The sequence below is a fragment of the Dipodomys ordii genome, unplaced genomic scaffold (assembly GCF_000151885.1).
Source record: "Dipodomys ordii isolate 6190 unplaced genomic scaffold, Dord_2.0 Scaffold67, whole genome shotgun sequence".
In the NCBI taxonomy this organism is placed as follows: Eukaryota; Metazoa; Chordata; class Mammalia; order Rodentia; family Heteromyidae; genus Dipodomys; species Dipodomys ordii.
The window spans coordinates 3,882,816-3,900,946 of NW_012267283.1; positions in this window are offsets into that span (position 1 = coordinate 3,882,816).

Consider the following 18,131-nt stretch of genomic DNA (forward strand, 5'->3'; position numbering starts at 1 on the left):
AAAATAAAAGTTGGCAGCTTGATCAGAATCCTTGTCTTGCTGTCATTCTTCGTGTCTCTTGTCCCTTCATTCCTTCTCACTTAGGTTCATTGCCCTGGTTGAAGTCCTGCGGGTCGGGACACTTGACAATAAAAAAAAGAAATAAAAATATTTGGACATGTGGAAAAATATGGTGAGGTTCACAGGTTGAATTAAAAACCACTTATAGACACCATGTCTATATTTCATAGTAGAGTGCACGATGTAGATGTTCATGCCAAAGTCAAGATCTCCCTTCTGCATGGATTTCTGAGCCTAGATGTATACTGCCACCTTTGTGATGGAAGGCCTTGCTCCCTTTATGGGGATCTGGATATAGAAGGTCCCAGCCTGTCCTTCAGCTGTGGCCAAAACAGGTGGCCTAAAGAGGAACCCAAAACCTCTGGGTCTTGTCTCCCCATCCTCCTGTGGGAAGCCTTATATCTCTTCCTAATGGATACAGGGGATACTCACATGTCTGCTTTTTGCCTTAGCAAGTGTCACTATCTAACTGAATATAGTTCCTTTTCCTAAGCATGGCTGTATGTTGGAGAGACCTCCTAGTTTCAGAAGGTCTAATGATGGTCCTTTATCCCCTGGCCCCTCTGTATTGTGCTAGATTAAAAGAACTTTTATTTCCTCCTTGTACCTCTATTTTTGATAGCATTTACTTCCTCTATTTGCTGACCCAATAGTCCAAGTCACCCCCACCCCCACATATCACTTCCACAGAGAAAGAGCAGAGGTAAATGAACCACTTCTTCATCAGGTCCAACAGAGCTTTGTCCTTCCCTCCACCATCACAGATGCTCATGGAGTTAGTCAGATTCCCTGCTTCTCTGTCCCCTAGGACTGTGAATTACCCATATCTAACCCATAAGCAAAGCCCAGTACAGAGTACCTACAAGTATTTATTGCATGAAAGTTGGCTGTGCTTATGTGTTTTGACACATCTTGGGCTCTCATTTGAAGTCTCTGAGTGGAAATGCATGGAAAAGTATGTTCTATATATTCTTTCGTCATCCTCCCAAGCTATAGAATATCCTGTTTCTAGGTATATGTTCCAATAAAAATAGAAATACAGGAAGGCAGGTAGGCCTAGAATATCTTGTAGAGATCAACTCAATCAACCCCAATGACCTTGAAACCCAAGGTCATGCAATGAGTTCTTGGCAGACCCAAGAAAAAAGACATTCAGGCCTGGCTGCTTTCCACACAGCTCCAGTTTATTGGATGTTCTGGGCTGAATGTCCAGCACATATAGGGCCAAAGAGGAGATACCATCCTCCAACTGGAGGTTCAGCCATGCCAGGAAGTGAGATCTTCCCAAAGGCTCTTGCCTTGTCTTTTTTCAGAAGACCCATCCTTTAGGCATGCCCATGGTCACACTGGCTCCAGATTCCTGCCCATCATTCTCTGGTAGTTTACCCTCTGTACTCACTTCCCTCCTTGAAAAACTCTTCTGGGGTCCAGGCTGCTGCATTTTCCTTGCTCTTGGGGGATTCTCTGCCTAGGCCTACCATCCAATCCCTCCGCACTTCTGCCCATGGTTTGGATGCCCAGATTCACCACCAGGACGCCTGTGATTCCCATTAGGACCACAGGATGTTTACAAGAGCCCTCTGAAAAGCTGTCCAGAGCATATGGAGAATGGAGGGCATTGCTCTCTGTTTTGTGGCCTCTTCATATCCCCTGCCATGAAGACAACCTAAGAATGCTTCTTCCTTCTGCCCAAGAGGACAGAGAGAAACCTGAAGTTCCTCAGGGGGTGAGAGGGTACGGAGTGGCCCCAAGTGCAGGAGGAACACTTTCTTGACTGGCATTTCAAGATTTCACAATTGCAGAAACCACCAGCTACATGCAATCACTGGCTGCAAACTGCAAGTGTGAGCTTGAGTAGAAGGAATGTGAGTGTGTATGGATGTGTGAGTGTGTGTGCTTGTGTGTATTTTAGTAATCAGATCTGAAGGAAATTCAGATCCAGATAGCCACAAGAATGCCTACATAAGTTTTGTGTCCAAAAAGACATGTTTTTGCAAGGGAGGAGAAAGGCCTGTACAACTCACAAGCTTTTGTTGGATCATCACACATGAAAAACAATTGTATTTCTTAACCACGAAGAAGACAATATTAAAGGAAACACTTGGAATAGTACTGTTATCCCCTTCTGCTTTTAATATTTTTAGGTGCTATGATGTCACAAGTTGCAAGATTTTACAAAGAAAAGCTCAAGTTCATTTGTTTGCTTGCCTCAGACCTTTACTAAGAGACTAAAGAGAACTTCCGAAGTAAGGAAGTTGTACAGAACATACAAACACATTTGAATTTCAGTTATAGGGGGTAAACAAAGGAGGAGGTAACAATACTCGAATGTACTCATTACCTTACTCATGTAACTGAAACCCCTCTGTACAGTATTTTTACGATAAAAAACATATTTTAAAAAACACATACTTGAAAAATAAATAAATGTAGCTGGGTGTCAGTGGCTTAGGCCTAATCCTAACTACTTAGGAGGCTGAGATCTGAGGATCAGTTTGAAGTCAGCCTGAGCAGCAGGAAAGTTCATTGAGAATCTTTTTTTTTTTTTTTTGTCAGTTGTGAGGCTTGAACTCTGGGCCTGGGTGCTGTCCCTCAGCTCTTCAGCTCAAGGCTAGTGCTCTACCACTTGAGCCATAGCACTACTTCCAGCTTTTTCTGCTTATGTGGTACTAAGGAATCAAACCCAGGGCCTCATGCATGTGAGGCAAGCACTCTACCACTTAGCCACCTTCCCAGCCCCTCCATTGAGACTCTAATCTCCAGTTAAGCACCAAAAAGTTGAAGCCAATCTTTGGGTCAAGTCATAGAACACCAGCCTTGAGCAAAAAAGCCCAGGGACAATACCCAGGGTCTGAGTTCAAACTCCAGGACAAGCACAAAAGTAAAATAAAACAATAACATCAAATAGATATAAGCCAGGCATGGTCCATCCAGAGATCAGGAGGTGTATGGTCCCATGTCAGCCCAGGAAAGAATGTTTGTAAGATACTTTCTAAGCCACTAGCTTGGCACAGTAAGGCATGCCTTTCATCCCAGCTATGCAAGAAGCATAAAATAGGAAGCATAAAATAGGTTTAGGCCTAGGTAAAAGGTCTAGACCCTATCTCAAAACAATCATTACAAAAAAGGGTTGCTGGCACAGCAGTACTTGCCTAGTAAGTGTGAGGCTTTTCAAACCCCAATATGAGAGAGAGAGACTGAGATAGACAGAGACAGAGACAGAAGAAGAGAAAGAGGAAGAGAGGGAGGGAAGGGAAGGCAAGGGAAGGCAAGGGAAGGGAAGAAAAAGGAAGGGGAGGGAAGGGGGAGGGGAGGAAGAGGGGAGGGGGAGGAAGAGGGGAAAGGAGGGGAAAGGGAAGGGAGAGAGGAAGGGAAGGGACAGGAGAGGGGAGGAGAGGAGAGAAGAGGGGAAGGGGAGGGGAGGGGAAGGGAAGGGAGGGGGACAGAAGGAAACAGAAAGAAAAAGAAAAAAGAAAAGAAAGAAGAAAGGAAAGAAAGAAAGAAAGAAAGAAAGAAAGAAAGAAAGAAAGAAAGAAAGAAAGAAAGAAAGAAAGAAAGAAAGAAAGAAAGAAAGAAAGGGAGGAGAAAAATAGATAAAGAAACATGTATGTCTCAAAGGTTGCTCTGAGCACCCTTATTTTTGTTATTATCTTTAAACAGCTATACAAAGAGCTTCAACTCAATTTATGTGTACAATGCATCTTGACAATGTCACCTCTTCCATTATTATCCCCAACTTCATCTATCCCAGCCTACAGGGGCCATATATGCTGTACATTTGAAATCCAAATTTAGTTAATTTCCCTGTGTTTTCTCTTTTTGAAACTGGCAATCCTGTTTCCAGGTCTCCAGCTAATATGCATGAACATTTAGGAAGGTTACAAAAATGTCCACATCTCCTCAACCTTTCCACAGCTTGGAAGTTGATCTAGTTCAATGCCCTCATATTGTAGATATAGAAACTAAGGTCAGAAAGAGGATTCTAATGGTACAAGCATGACACAAACCCAGGCCCATGACAAAGACACCCAAATTACAACAGGGACATCCAGAGAAGTCAATCCAAAGTTCACACCAGGATCGACTGAATATTCATGTGGAAATATTGGGAACTTGGAAATTAATGCTGAAAAACCTTAAATTTGTACATATTTTAAATGTCTGGAACTGGGAGTATCTGTCTGTGGGAGAGCATTATGTAACATGTGTGAGGCCCTGGATTTGGTACCAGTTCCATGCTTAATTAATGAATTAAATGAAATCTCCAGAAGTCTGGACTCATATGAAGATCTCATATGTATGAGATCCAGTGTATCATGTAAATAAGAACTGGGCCTACTATGGTGGAGTCAGAGTTAGGGTGGTAGCCCTCCCTGTCCCCCAACATTACAACCAGGGACTCCTCTGAATGTCATCAGAGCCATCATATATGTGCTAGAGTAAGCCCAGGCTTTAGATTCAGAATCTTCACCAATGCCACCCTTGGGTCAAATACTAATTTCTGTGAATCAAATTCTTCATTTCTCAACTAGGAAAAAAATGGTACTTACTAACAAATAGCCAGACAGCATGATGGCGGACAGGCCACAGATTATGCAAGTGTCTGCTCTGGATACTGTGTGACCCTGGGGTAGGATTCCTGGCTTGAACTCAGTGCCTAGATACTATATCTGAGCTTCTTTTGCTCACGGATAGTTCTTTACCACTTGAGCTACAGCTCCACTTCTAGCTTTTTTTTTTTTTTTGGTGTTTACTGGAGATAAGGGTCTCATGAACTTTCCAGCCTGGGCTGGCCTTCAACCTTGATCCTCAAATTTTAGCCTCCTGAGCAGCTAGGATTACAGGCATGAGCCACCAGTGTCCACCTTGCCCATCTTTTATTACTATTCTTTTTGATCTTAAGGGTAGACTCTGATAGGCCTGTTGTGGCTCCTGGTAATGGACTTTGAAAGTACCATGTAGCAAGTTGCTGACTACAGTATCTGGGAAGGCTACTGTAGAGGACAATCTGTAGCAAATCTTCTGCCTTCCTTCTAAGCAACTAGGACTACCTTCCCTGGCCCCAGAACAGGTGCTCCAATCCTGTAGTTATACTATCTCAAGTAAATCTGTGAGACATCAAAAGCATTTGGCTTTGTGGGAAAACACTTGAGTACTCTGAGAATATCTAATACACAACACAAAGGCTGAACACACATAAAAAGTGGTCTATGGCCAGCACTGCTTGCTGGAATAATTTCCACTTCCAGCCACTGTGTAGCCATGCGTTGCCTAAGGTTGAGATCTTTTGGAACTTATCCTTCCTTGTTGCAATTCAATATTTGTCATCTGCAAGTGTTCTAGATTCTAAGCCCTCACTTCCTAGAAACACGACCAACCCACAGCCTTAGGGAAATCCTGAGAAGCATGAACCCAGGGGACTTGGCTTTGACTGGTGTGGTAGACTATTTGTGTATCTTTTGGCAAGTCTTGGCTTTGAGCTTTGTTTTCAACAAAAGAGCCTAGACCTGCCTACTTCACCATGAAATTGGGAGAGATGATAGGGATATGTAAAATAATCTGTAAAGCCTATTCAGCTGTCAGATTTTTATCCTAGTGTTGTGGGGTTTTTTTAAGGGCTTCATGTGTATAGACAAGTTCTCTACCACTGAGCTATATCTCAACCTACCAGTGGTAGATTTCTACCAGGGGTGCTGGACTTGGTTTAGCTTTGTATTCTCCTATCCTGATGCAAAATAGAAATCAATTGATCAGCAAAGATTCAGTTCATTACATTTCCTGACACTTTTCAAATTAAAACAGTTATTGGCATAACCCAAAATGGACATTTTACATCTGCCTATTTGATGTTTTAAATAATGAGATCTTCCTTCTCTACAGTATTCTAACAGACAGTTGGTTTCATTTTCCAAGGAGAGAAAACATGGAGAAGTGGATTTCTTGAGCTAATATGGCTCACAATAGGACTAAGAAGACAAATAATATAAGATCAATTAGCCAGGACTTTGTCAGATTTAGAAAGAAAAGTGATCAATTTAGATGCCTATCTAGACTATGCCTATTTAGACTATCTGCTTTGGCCCATGAAGTCTTACATTTCTTCAGAAGTCATGACTGACATTGGAGGAATCCATGAATGTTATGCTCAGAACAAGAACATTTCAGAGTAAATATAAACAAGACACCATTGGCATTTGGCATGTTTTTTTACAATGCACCAAGGACACAAAGATTAACTCTTCAATATTGCTGGAGTTTTGTTGCTGGGAATAGAATTCAGGACCTTACACGTGCTAGACAAGTATTATACCACTGAGCCACATCCCCAGTCCCTAGATCCACTCATCATCTTGTCCTTTCAAACATGAGGTGGGAGAGTTCATGAGGAAACTTTGATATTGTGTACATGAGATGAACTCTGAGGTTGAGGAACTAGACTGGTGGAACTATTACTTCTTTTATCAGAGGGTAAAGGGCATTGGTGGAAATAAGTTGTGAAAGGAAAGATGAAACAAGAACACAGAGAAACTTTGGCCTTGTGTAAGCAAGCATTTCCATTTAAGATTCCTCTTAATGTGTATTAATGGGTATATTATATTATATTATATTATATATTCCAAGAGCTCTTTGCATCACAAAGTCTTCTCTACATGTCACATGGTTCACTCCAGAATGCCCAAAGCTGACTTAAGCATCCAAAAGGCATATGACCTCCTTGAACTAAATTCCTGTCCTAGACCACCAATGGCCACATTTCCTTCTTGTATTTGTATTCAATTTGGATTTCCCATCCAAGAACACATTTGCTCCTTTCTACCACCATGGGAAGAAATATATAAGTACCCCGGATAAAAAGGTCAATCCTAGCTGGCCTGCACAAGAGAGGAGACAGCTTATTTGCAGTTATAAAATAATACTTAAACTACAAGGATAAGTGAGTGAAGAAATTTCCTGTCACATTTATGCTTTTTGGAAAGTAGCATTTCCAGAGAGTAAGCAGAACCAAAACTAAGTATTAATTGCCTAATAACCGCAGCTTTAACTGGATGGCATCTTATGAGATGTTCAAATTGGGCATGCCACGTTTCTAGGCAAAAGGATTGAAAATTGCAATTTTGATTTGTTTTCCTCAGTAGAGTCTAGTCCTTCCATTAATCTTCATTAATGACATGGGTAGGGGACGGGAAACAAAATGAAGAGGATGCTTAAATTCCTCAGAATTAGAGAGATGTGACATGTAAATAGAAGCTCCCCCACTACCCACCCCAACTCCTGCTAAAGTCTGTCTTGTTTAGGGAATAGAGTCATTTTTCTCCATTAAACTGCTTCTATTGAAAATGTCAGCATGGAATTGGAGCCACTCTAAGCAAGGCTGCATCGTAAGTACTTGGAAAATAAATCGCTGTGGCCAGAGTCATGCCAACCTGCTTACATTAGAACCAAGAGTGTGCCCTGGTAGCTTGGCACACTGTGGGCACACACTCAAGGCACACACTTCCTCAGAACTCTAGAATAGCCCAGTGGTTACTCAGACCCTGCTTTTACAGATGAGAAAATATGGGTTGAGAGGATGGCTGGTGACTCTCAGTCACAGGATAACTTTGGGGTCAAAATCTTTCTTGCTCATCTGGGGTGTGTGTGTGTGTGTGTGTGTGTGTGTGTGTGTGTGTGTGTGTGTGTGTGTGTGTTGAGGGCTAGAGTCCTAACTAGATTCTTTAGGAGTGACACTTAAGTTCCATTTTACATGGTTGGCAGAAGTTACAAAACTAGGATGGGGTCAAAGGTAGCAAAATGATTGAAATAAAAAGCAGTTACACAGTGGGAAAGAATTTCAGGAAGTTGAGTTTGGGTGTGGGGCTGGCAAGAGGGGAAGAGCCAGACCAAAGACCCTTATACTTACTCTAATTGACTCTCATCTTCATGCCAGGAACTGGTTCCTGAAGATATGGACAAATAAATCCCCACTAGTCATCCTTTTTCTGTGGCCTGTCATGCGCTCTCAAATCTCTATCTCCATCTGGGCCATATCTACTTCTAATGTCTAGATCTAGTTCCTCCCCTCCACTCCTCTATAAGAAAAGGAGGGAAAATATGGAGGGGTAAAGGGAATAGGGAAGAGACTGAAAGGGGAAGGAAGGCATTGGGGTGAACAGAAAGAAGGACCATTCATTCAACCTGGTTAAGAAAGTCAGACCTTAGGGCATTGTCCAAGCAGATGAAAAGGACCTATTTCTCCCTTGAAAAAGCCCCCACAAATGGGATTCTGGGGTTCTACTTGAACATCATGCCTGACACTGATGACTTGCAAGGCAAGGTTGAAGTTTAGGGCTTGTCTCCTGTCCCCATCAAGCCCTACAATACTGCCCTTCACTACCACTCCAATGTGATCCAGATCTTTCCACCAATATAACAAATCAGCACTCAGTGTTGCTATCCTTGGGTTCATGGTAGAAGATACAAGTTCTCTTGAGTTAACTGCTCACCACTGCAGAATGGAGACCCTATAGAAACATTATCTAACTCACTTCATAAACAGCAGCATTGTTTTGCTCATTGTCATTAATAATGTGAAATTTGAGGGGAGGTTGTTTTGGAAAAGGAAAAATGACAAAATAGCTGTAATTTTGTTGAGTGCATCCATTGCTAGAATTGGCTAGTGCTGGCTCAGAAATATGCAATGTGAAGATCTCTGCTCAAACACCATGGTGAATGATATCTACTGGGTATATATCACCAAGGTTATGGAGAAATATATTGATTCATGCTTTGGGGTGAGAGAGGTTGCAAAGGGTAGATCAGCCCGTCATCAGTTTTTACCTTACTCCTGGGAAGAATCACATAAAGGTTAAGACCCAGAATAGAACATTTAATTCCCATGACAGGTGAGGTGCAGAATTCCAGCACTTTGAAATGACCTTAAAAGGAAACCCCACACCTTTAACCGGCGCTCTTCTGGCAACTAAATAACACACAGACATCTCTAGGACAGAGACTCTTTTCAGAGTGTGATGACAAGAGACATAAATTTAGAATCCAAAAGCACAGGGTCAAGTCAGCTTCAACACATTCATCTGAATGTGCTTTAGCATTTGTCTTCACGCCTCCATTTCTCTATCTGTAAAATGAGGTCCGACCTCAACTGTTTCCCATCCTGATTGTGGAGACTGAATGAAATCAGAGACATACAACACAGAGCCGTGGGGGAAAAAAAATAAACAGAAAAAAATCAGATAATAACACAAATGAAGGAGCCTAAAAAAATGCAAGATACTTCCTGGGAACCAAATAAAGAGTTTTCTCTCTTCCTTGAAGAGGAATTGCCTTCCTCCAGGTGGATTTAGCATGTCTCCTTTATGAACCTGGCACACTCCTCGGCACGAGCCATAGTGATGCATGCTGGCTCAGCAGAGTAGCCTCGAGACCATCACAGACAGGTGAGGGAAGGCGTCATCACCCTGCACCGCACTCCTGACTGGGACTGCTGATAACACTGTTAACTCCCTCAGGAGCTGTCACAGCCAGATGTTGGCAAGCATGGCAGCTCTTTCCCAGCTGTAACATCTTTGATCACTGGGAGTTTTCCAGATACGTGAAGAAACAAATCTTAGTAACTGTGCTGCGAACACGTTTTCTTCCTCGAGGTTCTGTAACGAGAGAGAGGTGTCTGTTGCTGGGCTTGCTAAGGGAATGAGTATATGCAGAAAGTTGGAGGCCTGTGTTCTGGTTATTATTGCTGCATAACACATCAATCCAACATAGAGTGACTTAAAATAGCTGCTTAGTAGCTGGGTGCTGGTAGCTTACACCTGTAATCCTAGCTACTCAGGAGGCTGAGGAAATCTGGGGATGGAGGTTCAAAGCCAGCCAGGACAGGAAAGTCCGTAAGACTCTGATGTCTAATTAACCACCAGAAAAACAGAAGTGGTGCTGTGGCTCAAGTAGTAAAGCATTCCCCTTGAACTGAAGAGCTAGGGACAGTACCCAGGACCAGAGTTCAAGCCCCGTGACACACACACACACACACACACACACACACACACACACACACACACACACACATCACTTAGTATTGTTGTGGCTTAGGATCTTAACAAATCCCAAAGGCCATGGGCCAAAGGCTTGGCCTCTAGCCTCTGGAGGTATTGGAAGGTTTGGGAGCCTTTAGTAGGTGAGGGATAGCAGGAGAATGTTAGGTCACTGGTGATGTCCTCTTGGAGGGAGTATTGGGATGCAGCACCCCTCTTCTCTCTGCTTCCAGGCCACTGTTAGGTGAACAGCATTTCTCCATCACATACTCTGATTATTTCCCTCACCATAGGCTTGATGTAGCACAACCAAATGGCCATGGCCTGAAACCATGAGCCACAAACAAACCTTTCTACCTTTGAGGCTTATTATCTCAGATATTTGTGAGAAAGGTTACTGTACATGTATTGTGGGTGAAAAGTTTGGAAAAGAAACAAGTTGACTCTTCCTAATACTCTACAGCCTCGTCCAGGGTTCTCCCTCATTCTATCATCAGGGATCTCAGGCAGAGAACTAGCACATGTCTTATCCATGTGGCTGGGCTTCCCTATAGCTTGGCGGCCTTAAGCATCCTGAATGTGAGTATGGGGCTCCAAAGGCAATCATTCCAACAGAAGTAGTAAGTCCCCCTTAATCCCCAGCTGTGACCTCTGTAACTCAGTGTCACTTCAACAACATTCTATTTTCTCTTCCTTCCAAGCAAGCTCAGAGCTCTGCCCAGAATCAAGAGGAGGGGGGAATTAGACTCCACTTCCTGATGGGAATGTGCCAAGGCCTCAGAAAAAAACAATATGAAGTATGATTACAGCCATCCTGAAAAATCAATCTGCACAGGTAGCAAGAACACCCCCCCACACCCATCCTTCCTTTACCTTCCTATCCATATAATGAACCTGCCACAGCTTCCAGCTGAGGCTTTTCTAGGCCCCTGCTTATCTCAAAGCCCAAAGCTGGGTCAGGTTCATTGTTCATTCACAGTGCTCCCATTAAAAACGTTTTGGAAGCTGCTTGGGGCTAAAGCCATGACTTGTTCATCTGGAATCTTCATCCTGCTCCTGGCACAGAACGGGCCAGAAATCATGACCGAATTGGGATTATTGGATAATTCAGATTCTTACAGAATCTAATAATGATTTTAGTAAGCATTTAGGGAGCTGTAAATGCATGCACTGTTCTAAATATTTTAGAGATATTAATTCATTTAGTCTTCAAAGGAGTTTTTGACAGTAGGAACCAATTTTATCTCTACTTAACAGATAAGGAAGCCAAGGAGAGACATAGGCAGGTTTAGTGATTTGCCCAAGACTAGTGAACAGATTGTGGCAAAGCCAAAATTTGAACCAACCATCCATACATACACTGCCACATCTCAGAGCAGAAGAGCCAATGCCAAATACAAAGCTGTCACTGTCCAAAGCTGATTGTGCTGCTTCCCAAGTTTATTCACCTTCTTTCTCTCTTTGTGGGTGTCCAAGTCTCCATCTGTAACACAAAAGGCTGGGCCAGATTTCAAAAGGCCTCCAAGTCTGCTCTCTGATTTGCTTTCCAGGTGGACTAAATACAAAGCAAACCTCTTCAGATTCTAGTCTTTATTGTCTTCCTAAGAGACCATAATGGAGACTTGCAAAATATATTGAAGTCTCAAAGCCTAGGGACAAAAAGCCACAAGTCAGAAGACAAGATTCTTTTTAAGTCATCCTATGAATGGATGGGCATGCTATAACCACTGGGTCTGGATGTCGCAATGGAGGGGGCCACAGTCCTCTTCCCTGGAGCTAAGAGCCTGGGCCTGTGGAAAGAGGGGTACAGGTGCCAGAGCCTAGGATGAGGAATAGGAATAGGGTGTCAGTGATATCTGGGGTGCCATGAATAGGTGTAGCTACAGGATCTGGCCTTCCAAGGAGCATCAAAAAATGACACAAATTTTATTTTGAGATCTTAAGACAGGGAAGGATACACCAGACGGATTGGAGGCATCCCTCTCCTCTGAATCACCAGAAGGGACCAAAAAGAGGAGAAAGGCCCAGCAAGGGTGGGTCACTGCCAGTAAAAGAAGAGACTACAAATTGGAGCACTGGTTGGCTCCAGGAACCACCGGAAGAAGCAGTTGTACTGCCCCATCAAAAATGAGAGAGAGAGAGAGAGAGAGAGAGAACTGGTGAAAAATAAATGCCTTGCATTTGTTCTGCTTAGCCGAACTATTAGTAGCACACGGAAAGAATTTTGGTGTCAGATTTTTATCCCAAAGCCTCCCTCAGATAACAGGGTATTTTGCTTACATAACAGCCTGCCTCTAATAGGGTTTCCCTCCTGTCTTTTAAGCTCTCCTGCTTTAAGCCTCCCATAAGCAAAGCTATCACTTCTTTCTTCTTCCTCCCTTTTCCCTTTGGCCTGACAACAATGGCAGCATCTCGAACGAGGTGGACACCCCTTTCTCCACTCAGCGCTTCTAACAACTCTTTTGAGATGAACTCCTTTTTCTCCCCAATAGAGGCCAGGCAGGGCAAGCTGGGACTAACAAGGTCACCCAGTCAAGTTCAGCCAACCTGGAAGCAGCAAAGGGAGCCGGATCCAGCATAAAGCCAATGGGCCCCGCCCCCATGATCATTGCTCCACCCCTACAATCCTACAATCACCTGAGCCAATCCACTTGATGCTTCTGTTCACTGCAGATGTGTTGACATTGAGTTGGAGGCTCTTGTAAATCGTTTTCTAGTTTCTCTGAAACATTTTGAATTCCACTTTCCCACCAAAAACTTTAACTGGGAGCCAGAATGTTGTTATTAATTTATATAACGAGGGGCTTTCTTATTATTGTCTCATTGTTGTTTTATATGGTATCACTGACAACTCGCTACAGCCACTTCAAGGGAATAAAATGATACCAGAATAGATTTATGGAAAATGAAAACAGGAACTGGCAAAGTCAACTCTATTTCACAACTATTTGCTAAAAGAGTTTGCAACACTCGAATTTTGTTGCTTTTATTCCTTTTCTTTTTTGTTGTTGTTGTTCTGTTTCAAATGAATGATGGATTAGTCTGCATGTAAAACATTCTGAGCTTACTAGAATGCCACGTGCCCAGCTCAGAGCAGGAAAAAGTACTCTATTAAAAACAAACAACAAAAAAAAACCCAAAAACAAAAAAAAATATCCGAGAATCGGAAAATGGCATCTTGCATGAGACCTGCCCCACTCCTGTTTCCCCTGAATTGGGGAAGCTGATTTCTCCGTAACCATCAACGAGCTAAGGGCTGAATCTTTAGAGAACAGAAAGACCAATATTTCCTTTTCAAGAGAAGCTGCTTCTGCACTGGTAGAAGGGTAACCCTTCTGCTCTGTGGTCAATGGGCAAAGGCTGGTGTACCTTTGAGCAAGCACATCTCTGAGTATGTCCTCAGATGCAAACAGGCTGCGCAGAGCATGATCTAGCCCCTATAAAATGAGTACTTGGAAAAGTGTTTGTCTCTGTGCAACCCAATAAGTGAGCCATCATCCCAATTATGATGCAGATTATAACTTCATTAAGTATAGGCTCCCTTGTAGCTGCATTGGCTATGATGAGACTTCATTTTATGAACCATTCCAGGAGTCTGTAGTAGCTCAGTGAAAGATATGATTGAAGCTGGTTTTGGAATGAAGGAAAAGACTGATTTGGGCATTCAATTATTCACTCAACAAACTTTGAAACAGGAGGTTGAGATCTGAGGATCACTGTTCAAAGCTAGCCCAGGGAAGAATGTCTGTGAGACTCTTATTTTCATTAACCAGCAAAAAAAGTGGAAGTGGAAGTGTGACTCAATAACCTTGAGTGGAAAAGACCCTGAGCTCAAGTCCCAGTACCTATATACACACAGACACACAGACACAGACACAGACACAGACACACACACACACACACACACACACACACACACATACCCCTCCCCCTAAAAAAACTTCCGGTGCCTCCTGAAAAGAAGTCTAAACAAACGCTTTCAGTACCATTTATGCACTCCATGGTTTTGTATGTTGACTATTCACAAATGTGTAGGAAATGGGCTGGGAAGGTGGCTCAGTTATAGAGTGCTTGCCTTGCATGCATGAAGCCCTAGGTTCAATTCCTCAGCACCACATAAAGCAGAAAAAGCCAGAAGTGGTGCTGTGGCTCAAATGGTAGAGCTCTAGCCTTGAGCTGAAGAGCTGAGGGACAGTACCCAGGCCCAGAGTTCAGGCCCCACAACAGACAAAAAAAAAAAAAAAGAAAAAAAAGTGTAGAAAATGGTTTCATAAGCAGTTAAGATCATAGAGAGGTGAAATACTTTCTTTATAAAACATTTGACCCCTTCATGAAATCCTCTAATTGAATGCTACATGAATTAAGATAGTAGAGCATATTTTAAAGTTATATATAAATATTTACCTGTAATTTTTCTATGTCAGGGTAAACTTTCTCCAATTGTTTGAAAATAGGCATGGTTTTGCAATGAAGGGAAAGGAGGTAGAGGGTAGGACCTAACAGACAAAAAAGTAGGCCTGGTCCCAATAGAGTGTCAGGAGGTAACTGGTTCTCCTATTTCAACATGGCCTGGGGCTCCTTGGGTGGGGGGGGGAGGGCTCAGTTTGTCCTCCTTTGGGTTGAATTTTAAAAGAGGTCCCAGCCAGGTGTTAACTGGCTCAGGTCTATAATCTAAATAACTCAGGAGTTTGAGATCTGAGGATTGTGGTTCAAAACCAGCCCAGGCAGGAAAATCCATGAGACTTTAATCTCCAATTAAGTACCAAAAAGTGGAAAGTGGAGCTGTGGCTCAAGAAATTCCTTTCCAGCTTTCCATCTCTCTAATTCCCCCAGTGCCCTGTGCCTTTTAAGGTACACTCAGTAGGTTTCTTGGGCGGCATGAAGTGTGCACCTTTTCCTGTTTATGCCTGCTTCCTGGGTTGGAGACTGAGGCCCACTGGGAGATGCTTCCCAGTAAGCAGGTGTTAGAGCATCATGCTCTTCTGATGCTATCTCAAAGGCGAGCATTGGGAGTGTCCATGCAGAGCAAACTTGAGTGAACAAAAATAGGCATGGTTATCTAGGCCTTTGTTGGGAGGCACTAGGTGGAGAAGGAGGAGGAGGAAGAGGAGATGGAGAAAGAGAACAAGGAAAATGGAGGAGGAGAAGGGAGGAGGAGGAAGAGGAGGAAGAGGAGGAGGAGGAAAAAGAAGAGGAGGAGGAGAAGGAGGAAGAGGAGAAGGAGAAAGAGAAGAGGAAGAGGAGAACGAGGAAGAAGAGGAGAAGGAAGAGGACAAAACAGAACACAGTCTCTTTGGAAGCTTCTCCTTTCACAGCTCAAGCCATATCAACTCTGGAAAACTTCAGTTTGCTTATATGTAAAATTGGAATGATACAACATTCTCAGGTCTATTGGGAAGGCCACATGACTATCTGCAAAATAACTAGCATACAAAAACATCAGGCCTAGGAATAATGGATAAATAATGCCATGACCCACTGTAGACTTTGTCATCAATGTTAACACAAGCATAGGGCATAAGCCACTAGAATCTGCTATAGCATCAGGTATAATGTGAGGACTCCATCTAACAAGCCTCCTGGTCTGAGCTTTTCATGAACCTCCCTGTCCATCTTCATAATTCCAACTCCTCTTCTAGGTATTGGCATCAAAGTTATTCTGATATCATTACACTTGTGCAAATATTTGTAAATAGACACATGAATCAGTCACCACTAAGAAGGTTAAGGTTGTAGATCTAAAAAGTCTGCATTAAATCCCAATTCTTTACCTCAGTCTTCCAGAACTACTATGATTTGAACTCCACTTAGCTGTTCTACTCTTCTTTCTAGCACCTTCCTTCCCTTCATTCCTCCAAGCCTTTGCTGATGCAATTACCTCCACCCAAAATGCCCTCTCCCCCTATAAGTGTAGTTAAGATTTGAACTGTAGGGGAAATGTTTTGTGCCATGAGGAACTCTATACTCTCTAGTGAACATGTCCCAGGTTGTCTGATTCTGATTTTATGAGAGCTATTTTCCAAGTCTGGATATGGTAGATAACTGATAGTGATGCAAAGGACTTCTTGTGTACACACATGCAAATTATCTTCTATCCACAGGGCTTCGATGGATTCCACTTCTACTATGGAGGGAGTGGATTTTGTTTCTATTTGCATGTACATTTCAGTATTCCTCATCTCTCCCTGTGCCAGTTCCTTAGGCTTTCTTTTGAACTCGTTATAACAGCTTCCTGTTTCTCTCACTGAGTAATAAATTCAATAAAAACCCTCATACATGTTTAGTTTCTATCTAAGAGGCACAGTGTTACTTTTGGATGAAAACTGACCATTTGAACAGGATGGAGGCTGAGCTCTCCTACCATTTATTCAATAAGCTTTCATTAAATGTCTGCTTAGGGTTAAACCTTGTGTTAGTGCTGGGGATCCAGGGTGAGTCAGGCATGTCTCCTGATGGCCAGTCACTTACCATAGGTGCATGGGGAGAGAATAAAAGCAAAAACTTCTCCACTGGATAAATGGAAATAGAAGGACTGGAAGTAAGATGAATAGTTCCTACCCTGAGAACTTAAAAAAGTTTCCCAAGACTTGAACAATAACATAGTGAGTGAATCCCATATAATGAATCTTAAAATTCTATTCAAAAAGTAGTAAATGAAATTCCTGGTAGGCTTTTTGTTTGTTTGTTTGTCTTTTATTTTTGTAGTTTTTTTTGGTACAGATCCTAAGGCTTGAACTCTGGGCCTAGTGCTGTCCCTAAGCTTTTGGGCTTAAGGCTAGTGCTCTATCACTTGAACCACAGCTCTACTTCTAGCTCTGTGTGTGTGTGTGTGTGTGTGTGTGTGTGTGTGTGTGTGTGTGCGTTATATTGGAGATAAGAGTATCACAGATTTTCCTGCCTGAGGAAACCACAATCCTCAGATCTCAGCCTCCCAAGTAGATAGCACTATAAGCCTGTGGCCACCAGTGCCCAGTGATGAAGTATTATTATACATTAAACATTATTTGGCTAAACTAAACTTTGGCAACATTTGATTTCTCATATGTTAGTAAGGATATCTGGCCAGTAGTGTATGTGAAATAATATTGTATTTTATTGAAAAAAAAACATAGCTCACTATTTATAAATCCTATGGTTGGAGTTATTTAAACAATCATCAGCCACCCAAGAGCCATCTTCATAAAAAAGAAAATGCACATGAGTACAAGGGTGGAAGCAGAAATCGTTATTCAACACAGGGAAGCAGGAATAGAAGCATCTGTGAATGTGGAATAAAAATGGCGATCTCCTCATTGTAGCTGTGCTTTATATTGGTTCTCTCCATATCAATTTTCTCTCCATGTTCTTCTAAGTGAACTGATTTTATTCATCTTTTTTACTTTATTGTTGTATTTAAAGTGATTTTCGTTTGGAATTACCATTATTTCATTGTGATCTATCCACATGTGCACATGGTGTACTTGGAACAAATTCATCTCCTCTACCATATTCTTGTTCCTCCTCCTTCCCTTTTTTAAACAATATTCAGTGGGTTTCATTAGGGTGTCTTCATGTATATATAGTTAATGTCCTTTGATCCTCTGTACCCCCTCAGTATCCCTCCTTTCCCACTGCCTCCTCCTCCTGATCCATTCCCCCTTTTACATTCACATCTCATTATCATTACTTCATCATCATCATCATCATCATCATCAAGTGAGAACTTGTGACATTTGGCTTTTGAGCTTGGCTTATTTCACTCAGCATGATCATCTTCAGTTCAATCCATTTTCCTGAAAAATTACATCATTTCATTTTTTATAGCTCAATAGTAGTCATGGTGTGTGTAACTCTGCCAACTATATTTTCTTTATCCATTCATTGGCTGTTGGATATCTCAGCTGATTCCACCATTTAGCTATTATGAGCATACCTGTAATGAATACCAGTATGCTGGTGTCTTTCTAGTAATTCACCTTTCTTTCTTTGCCCAATGATGCATTCATTCACTCATGTATTCTAAAATATGCACTGAATATCTCTGCTTGGCTCTGGAAAGTCATGTGA